Source organism: Mus caroli, unplaced genomic scaffold (genome assembly GCF_978045245.1).
Source record: "Mus caroli unplaced genomic scaffold, Mus_caroli_1 scaffold_5, whole genome shotgun sequence".
Taxonomy (NCBI): domain Eukaryota; kingdom Metazoa; phylum Chordata; class Mammalia; order Rodentia; family Muridae; genus Mus; species Mus caroli.
Window position 1 is genome coordinate 69,818,650 of NW_028227260.1, and position 8,572 is coordinate 69,827,221.

The 8,572-nt window shown below is 48.4% G+C and overlaps 1 non-coding gene across 1 annotated transcript; it reads right to left on the bottom strand.

The window, feature by feature from the left end:
* Positions 1–1,808: 1,808 nt before the first annotated feature.
* On the bottom strand, positions 1,809–1,948 carry LOC115030176 (small nucleolar RNA SNORA48). The gene has a single exon (XR_003835797.1). It is a non-coding gene; the product is annotated as a small nucleolar RNA SNORA48 (small nucleolar RNA).
* Positions 1,949–8,572: the final 6,624 nt, after the last annotated feature.

An 8,572-nucleotide genomic window follows, 5' to 3' on the forward strand; every position in this document is an offset into this window, starting at 1 on the left:
TCACCAAGGCCAGAGTTGCCATCACAGCAGGTATGAGGGTGTTCTGTGCAGCACATTATTTTGCTAGAGACGTAGCTCAGCTCTGTTCTTTATTTGGACTTTTTACTGATTCTTTGTGAGTTTCACATCACACACCACAGTTCCACTCATCTCTCTGTCCCCTCATATCTGCCTTACAACCTCCCCCACAAAATAAAACACACATATCTGCCTTACAACCTCCCCCACAAAATAAAACACACACACACAAACAAACAACAAAAACAAAAACAAAGCATAGAAAATGTCTCATCGAGGAAGCTGTAGTATGACGCTGTAGTATGACACAGTAGAGTCCTCTGTCTACACATCTTCACTTGCAAATGTTCATTGCATTGGTCTGGTTCGAGATCTCTGGCTTCTATGATAACATCAATATTAGATCCCCACAGGACTCCTTCCAGTTAACCTGTTGTTACCCTGTGTCGTGGAGATTCTGCAGCTTTGGAACAGCAGGATTGGCCCTTTTGTGTATCACAACTGCTTGCAGATGATATAGATTTGGGGGTGATTCTACTCAAAGCCCTGGATCTGGGTCTGGGTGTAACTGAGCTGGTGATCAGCCTACTGGCTTTTCCTCATCTGCACCACCAGGGTGAGCTCTCCTGCAGCTTGTGAGGGACTGGGTCAGCCCTCCAAGTTCTCACACTCTTAGGGTGGCTCCACTGTGTTGCTCAGGCCAAGTGCAGGACTCACTCTCCTGAGTACAAGGCCAGTGAGAGAGCAATGCTAGCTCTCCTGCTCCCATGCCCCCAAGGGCCAGCTACCCCTGGCTACTGCAGGTGCTTAGAGGGTGCCTCACCCTGGCACTTGAACCAGATGAATGGCGTGGGGGGGCAGCTCTCCTGGTCTCTCACCTAGGGAACTGGTTCACCTGCACCCCTGCCAGTAGGATCAGCTCTGCTATGCTGTCCAGGCAAGGTGCAGGGCCTGCTTCCGGAGTGCTGCAGCTGGTGATAGACTGCACTAGCTCTCAAATGATGACCCTGTGGGCAGCTTTCCCAACTGATGGAGGTGGCAAAGGGCAGGGGGTGGGGCATCACCTCTGTGCCCCTACCACCCCATGGCAGACTAGTGGCAGGGTCAGCCCTTCCACATTCACACCCTCAGGACCAGCTCACCCACAACACAGCCACCAGGGCCAGCTCCACTGTACTGCCTGGATGAGGTGCAGGACCTGATCTCCAAAGCGCTGTCACTGGGGAGAGACAGGCCAGAGCTCTAGAGAGGCACATCCAGTGAGGGGTGGAGCCAGTTCTGCACAGCTCCTGGACATCCCCGTGGGTCCTGGTGACTGCCCCAACCAGGGACATCTCTGTGTTCTCTAGTAGTACTATGAGCCATGGTCATCCACACGAAGTCCAGCCTCTGAGTAGCCACAGACTCAGACAGGGCCCTCAGTGGTAGCTCAGGCTGGGACCTCACCATGGCCCCAGGCAGCAGAGCTGGCCACTCAGAACAGGCTATTCCTCTCCACCCTTGAGTCTCCAGTTTCATCTCTCTTCACAATGCTCAACTCTCTTTCCCCCATCTGACCACCACATACTTACACATTGTGGTGGCTCCCACTGCAGGGTGGCTGTGCAGCTGGTAGGCCCTTGGGGGTCATCCTCCACTCATGCTACACAGCCTGATGGCAAGCAGATGTCTATGGCCCACTCGTGCTGTGCGTTTGAGAGCAGGTCTGTGGGGGTCATGGCAGTCTGCAGGTCTCTGGCTCCCTTCTACCATGTTGTACTACCTAGATTTAATTTGATTTGATTTGATTTTTATGAGTCCCAGGCATAAAACAGCTTTGACCACTGAGCCAGGCATCAAGTTAAGATGAACATATAACTGCCATCTGCTTTGCCCAGGACTGATATAAGAACACCACCAACTAGGCGTCTCTTTGCCCATTGCTGGGGGGTGAGCAGTTCTGTTCCTTAGCCAAGAGTTGGGACTGAAGCCTTAGTCACCTTTATTAAGGAAGGTCTTAGGAAGATCTGGGGCAAGGGATGTGATATCTCTCTGCACTTGACCAGTGATCCCTGGGTATCACAGATCTTTGCACTATCTGTCATTTTTAAGTGGGAGCTGAATATTCCCTAGTGCAGTCTACCAATGGGCCTCTCTTTGCACTGATGGCCGACTAGGCCATCTTCTGATACATATGCAGCTAGAGACACGAGCTCCGGGGGTACTGGTTAGTTCATATTGTTGTTCCACCTATAGGGTTGCAGATCCCTTTAGCTCCTTGGGTACTTTCTCTAGCTCCTCCAGTGGGGGCCCTGTGTTCCATCCAATAGCTGACTGTGAGCATCCACTTCTGTGTTTGCTAGGCCCCGGCATAGCGTCACAAGAAAATCTTATCCTCATTCCTACTCCCAGACCACCAGCCTTGGGCTCCATTGGATAAACTTGCCCTCAGATCTGTCTCAGGTCTGACAGGCTTCTGAAAGTATGGGAGCAGTGGATGAAATTGAGCTGTCTAAAAGAAGATGAGACAAACAAAGGCACTGTGCTGTCATGTCCATAAAAAACCAAGGTCCCTAAAGTGGTACCTGGCACCATCGGTCCTTTCTGGTTTCTATCAGGGCCTGTCAGAAGTGCGCCTCATGTGTGTGCTTCTCTAAGTCAGCTAGAACCTGTCCTGGCAGCAGGCCTGCCCTGAGCTGGCAGGGAGTTAATGAACACTTCTGGAGCTTGATTGGCCTTCACTCTGTCCTTACAGCTTGGGTGCATTGTCTATTGTGACTAGCAGTGAACGGCAACACCACTCTTCCAGTTGCTCAGGGAAGACCTGGGAGCCATCCAGTTCAAACCATTTATATTCAAAGCACACACACACACACACACACACACACACACACACACACACACAGAGAGAGAGAGAGAGAGAGAGAGAGAGAGAGAGAGCATTCCTCATCGTCGTCATTAATATCCCTCCAGAAGCCTATTGACTGACCTAGTTCTTCTAGTCTAGCCTCTGATAAACCATTCTGAACAAGGACTCTAGAAACATCTAGATCCGATCTCTGCCCAAAACTCCACTGGCTTGTGATTGCTCTCAAGTACCTGCCACTGTTTACAAGAACCTGTCAGTTTCAGCATTCACCCCAACTCTGACTGCATCTACTGTCACTCCCCTCCACCCATGCCACCTGCTCTGACCACACTGGCCTCTTCTCTAATTTTTGAGCATGCCAACAGCATCCCTGCCTTAGCTTCCTTCCCCTGCCCAGCTCCTCTGATGTCTTCAGGGCTTGCTTCCTCCTCCTTAGAGACTCTTACTTCCACTCTGGTGTAGCCTGTCTTGTGTGACTGCAGCGTGCAGCTCCTTTGCTGACCCATGACCCAATGATTGTGTAACTGTGTTATTTCCCTACGTTGCCACTGGCTGACAAAATGCTTAATTTACGTATGTATGTTTCTTCTCTCTCCACCCAGGTACAGCCAAAGTCCTAGGAGGGGTTTCTGAAGGGTTAAGCCTTTGCTGTATCTTTAGCATCTAAAACACAGAGCATATACTCAGTGACTAAATGCTGGATGAATTATTCTGTTGTATCTTGCTGCAAAACTCTAAGTGTCAGAGCCAGAGGAGGAAGCATATCCAGAGATGAGAGGTGCATCAGCAGGGGCTAGGATACACCCCTGATTCATGTGGGACTGGATGAGCTCCAAGGCTCATCCAGTTTACTTCCTTCCTTCCCAGTCTACTCCCAAAGAGGCACTGATGGTAGCTCAAAGATGGGGTCTAATTACTCTACATGTTTCTTAAGGCCTGAATAGGAGCCATCTTCCTAGGGTGGGTCCTCCTGAGTTGTTTAGTGAGCATTCCCAAATGAGTACCCTGGCCTACTGTGCTTCCTTGCTGTGGTAGGAAGGGAAAGGAGAGCAACAGGGTAATCAGGAGAGATGACTGGCAATGTACAGACAAGGGAAACAGAAGTCCTACCCACAGCAATGGTGCATGAGAGGTGGCAGTAGGGGTAGAACCTGTGTTATCTTTGAAACGGGTCCAGTCAATATACCATCTATCCTGCCCACATCCTGGTCCCAAGGTTCCTTATCCCACCCAATTCCACCCTGGGCTTGGTGTCTGCACCAGCCAGTCCTAATCCAGTCTCCTTGCTTGATCCCTTCCAGGCTGCCTAAGACAACTGTGTAGTGGCACTGGAGGAAGTGGTGTGTCTGGCCTCTCTCCAGCCTGAAACCTTAAAAGGATGGGGTCCCATGAAACCCAGTCAACAATTAATTTCTTCCTAATAGGGCTTCAAGCCTTCTCTTTTATGAAGCATTTGATGGCCTCCCATTAGAGGGAATTTGCTGGGAAAACTTGCTGGTTACAGGGCACCACTGAAACGAAGCGATGGGAGGAGGTGTCTGGACTAGAATGAAAGGAAAATAGAGGTTCTTGTTCCAGTGTGCTGGCCTTGTTTCCTTGCCACAATCAACTGTAAAGACAAGTTATAGGGCAACACCCCTCTCTGTCAGACTGTTCCTATAGGCGAGACTGGCAGATAGATACCTCTCTCCACATATACACATGGTGCAAGCTGCACAAATCCTACAGACAGACAGAGATCTGGACTGTTCCAAATCTTCAAAAAGGGAGGCCACAGTTCCATGTGCACACATATACACACATACACACACTCTCACACACGCATACACATACCACACATACATACCACACACATACACACACACACACACACACACACACACACACAGAGCATGGCATTTTGACCTGACTGCTTTGATGCATCCATTTAGACACAAGGAACACTGTGTTCTGACTGCTTTGATGAGATGGCTTTCACACAAAGAGAGTTTTATAAGGTCTAAAATTAAACCATTAAGCTTTCAGCTTAAAAACAAGCATTATTATCCAGTGCCATTAGAAAAGGACATTTCCATCTTGCCACTTAACCTCACTCTGTTGCTGACCTTAGTCCTGGTGGGGTTTGGTAGAGGAATGTAGAAATCAGTAGGACTTTAGGGGGCTGCCAGAGGAGCACATCACCTTACAATAAAAATAAGACCATCTGGTGAGTGTTCAGTGTTGTTGGCAGAATGGTCCCCAAAGTGTTCTTGGAGTCACAATGTGTTACAGTATGGTTATATAAGGCTATGCAGGCCACACCAGCATGTGTCCATGCAGCAGCACAGAAAATCTCCTGGCACTGAGACAAGCATGTGCCTACATGGACACACAGGCCCACAGCCCTTCACCATCTGATTGACTGGTAGAATGACCTTGGTGTGTGGGAACTGTGAATACTCAGCCTGTGCTGAAGTCAAGCTGAGAGGAGGACACAGATCATGGGGTCAGGGCATCCTGCAGCATCACATGCAGCAGGAAGGGCTGAGTGGTCCTGGGGCTGACTGTGCTCAGAACCCAAATGCAGGAAGAAGAGCTGGTGCTGCAACTTCTAGGCCCAGCCACTCATCACTCTCTAGCCAGGGCTGAATCACACGTGTGAACAGCATCACAAATAGGAACAAAGGGGCATATATATATATGGTAAGGTAATGAGCCCTGGGGCCTGATCTGCATATCTGTTGCAGGGTCCTGGTACTGCCTTTCCTTAGGTACTTTCCCAATAAGAGGTAGCCTGTTGGGGGGGCGGAGACCTCCAGGTAGGAGGCTTGGCTCTGAGCTCAACTCTGCAGGGTGTTGGCTGCTGAAGCAAGAGCTGGAGGAAACAGGTGGACAGCATTTCCCAGACAGCAATAACGTAATGATCCAAACCTGTCTTCTAAACAGGAACACAGGGCCTGGGGATGGAGTGGCCATTCTCTCCTTATTCAGAATAGGCTGGCTAGATATCTGGTGAGGGTACTTGTTCTACTGAGCTCAAGACCCTCCCATATCTCCTTTCCTTTACAGGCACTCAGGACACACAGGCTAAGCTGGCCCCGCAGCTAGGGAAATAAGTTTAATAGAGTGCACTGTCTCTTCCTTCTTTGCATCTTGATACACACATGAAAACATTGTAGTGGTCCAAATGGAACCTTCTCTCAATCTCGGGGGAGTGTAACACTGCCCTGGACTCCTTGCTGATGGTCCTTTTCAATTCCTGATTGACACTGATTTCCTGAGTTTCATCTCCTTAGAGGTGTTGGGGGCGCCTTTCTACCCAGCCATCTGACACTGTCCATGACTATGCAGGGCCAAGGTTCTCACGGAACTACCTTACTATTTGAAACCTGCAGGGGCAGTTCTGAGGCACTGGATGGAGCCACCATGAATATGTCCCCAGTTTTGCAACCAGAGTGGGAAAGTCATAGCTCTTTGAGGTCACAGGACTGCACAAAGAGAGGGTAACTCACAGGCCTCCAACCTGCCACTACTGAAAATTACCAGTGCCCATAGCTGAAGGCAATTCATCAGATTAGTAAGTTTCCAAAATGGAGAAAGGAGAGAGACAGAGAGAGACAGAGAGAGACAGAGACAGACAGACAGACAGACAGACAGACAGACAGACAGACACAGAGAGATCCTCAGGCAGATTGCTTCCCATTTGTCTCTATCAGGACGTTTATCCGGATATCTTAACCAAAGCATCCATGTGATCATTGCATGTCTGTGAAGAATTCCTTACTGTCATCCTCATCTCCAGTACACATTAAGTCAAGCTCCACCTGTGGGGGCCTTGAGGAGAGATGGTAGGGTTAAGTAAACAGCAGTAAGTAAACGAGATCTCTGTGTTGGCCCCTAGATAAGGAGAATAGCTTTAAGGTAAGAGCTGGAAAGTTCCAGAGGCATACCCACCCCAAACAATCCAAATTATTGTCATGTTTCTTGGTTGTCCAGTCATACTAGATGTTAGGATCCTATTGTTGAAGACATCATATACTTTGGTATCTTAAAAAGGGCAGAAGAATAACTCAGTGCAAAGGTGCAAGAAGATGAAGGGGACCCATAAACCTTGCTGTGTGTTAAACAAACTGTATTTCCTTAGTGTGAAACACCCAAGAAAGAAATCTTGGAAATTAGAAGAAAACAGCAATCTTGGAAAAGGTAAGAAAGTAAACTGTCTAGAAAATAGTTTCCACACACGGGGTAGTGAGTCAGAGAGCTGGAGTATCCGGCGCATTTACAGTCTAGCAAGTCTGCTTTCTGATGGGATGAGGGTGCTAGATGTATTTGATTTGAATAAAAGGCATAAGAACCACCTGCCAGACTCAAACTTGAACCACTCCTGGGAGCTGTAGCTTGAAGTCATCTGGACCAAATTCTTGGAAGATGATTCTGTGGACCAATTCTGTTAGGCCACACTCCATATTGTAGTCACAGGAAACTGAGACCCTGAGGACAAAAAGCCCTAGTCCATAGCCACCAACTAAGCCAGGAGGAGGGCCAAGATGTTAGTGTTGCCGGCCCCTTCAAGGCTTTTTTTTTTCTCTGCCAGAAAATAAAAAGAAAAAAGAGCTTAAATTTCCATTCAAGTTCAATGGCTGGAGGAGACTAATGGCCCGACTCCACAATCCAGCTGGAAGCCTTCTCTTTGTCCCAGGAGCCTTGGTGTCTTATTTAGGCTTCCTCCTGATTGGATGCGGATGGTCTGTGTTATCCCGTTTACTAACACATACTAATCTCATCGAAAACTACCCTCCCACACAAACTGGATAACCCTTGACCAAGGATCTGGAAATTCACGGCTCCAATGCGTTCCTGCAGAGACAGCTTCTGCAGTGAGGGCTGAGGAGCTCACCTGTGCTGGAGAGAATAGGGAGTCCATAGGCAAAGGGCCACGAAGCTAAATGAGGGGCTGTGGTTTTAAAGCCAGAAGCTAGCTATGTTGGTATGCATGGAGCAGAGTGGCCACCAGGAGCTCCTAGAGTGTCTGGGTTAGCCCATGATGAAGAATGGGAAGAGTCTGCTCCTAAGATCTGTTCAAGGGGATCAAAGAGCGTGGGAAGACGAACGGTATTATATTTGTTTCTCAAGGCTGCCACAACAAGGCTTTCATTTAGACCACTGAACTCAGCAGAAATGTATTCCCCGAGGATCATAAATCTAAAAAAATATAAAAGTGTTCACAGGCTCCAAGGCCCCCTGAGATTCTATGTCCCTTTCATAACCTCTAGTGGTCTTCTCTGTGGTTGGTGTGAGAAGTGACAGATGACCTATAGACACAAGTCCCAGGCCATATAAGTCCCTGGTCCTATCTAAGGGAGGTAGCTATGTTCAGTTTCTTGTTCTGGATTGCAGTATGCTTGGAACTAGGATTACATCCATTTTAGAGATGGAAAAACCAAGACACAGAAAGTTACCGAAATTTGCCTGAGACCCTTTATCTATAAGACAGTATAACCAGGACAGGCACCCAGATGTGATGGTTCCAGAGTGTGGTTGCTTCAGTACTTTCCCAAATCATACACCTGGCACCTGATGCAGTGTGCTAAGCACATACCAACAAAGGAGCGAATCCTTACTACATATAAGACAAAATTGCTGCCCTAATGGCATGTGGTCTCGTGCAGAGAGACAGACAGTAAACCAATAAATAAATATTGTGTTAAGTTGCTGGAGATGCTTTAC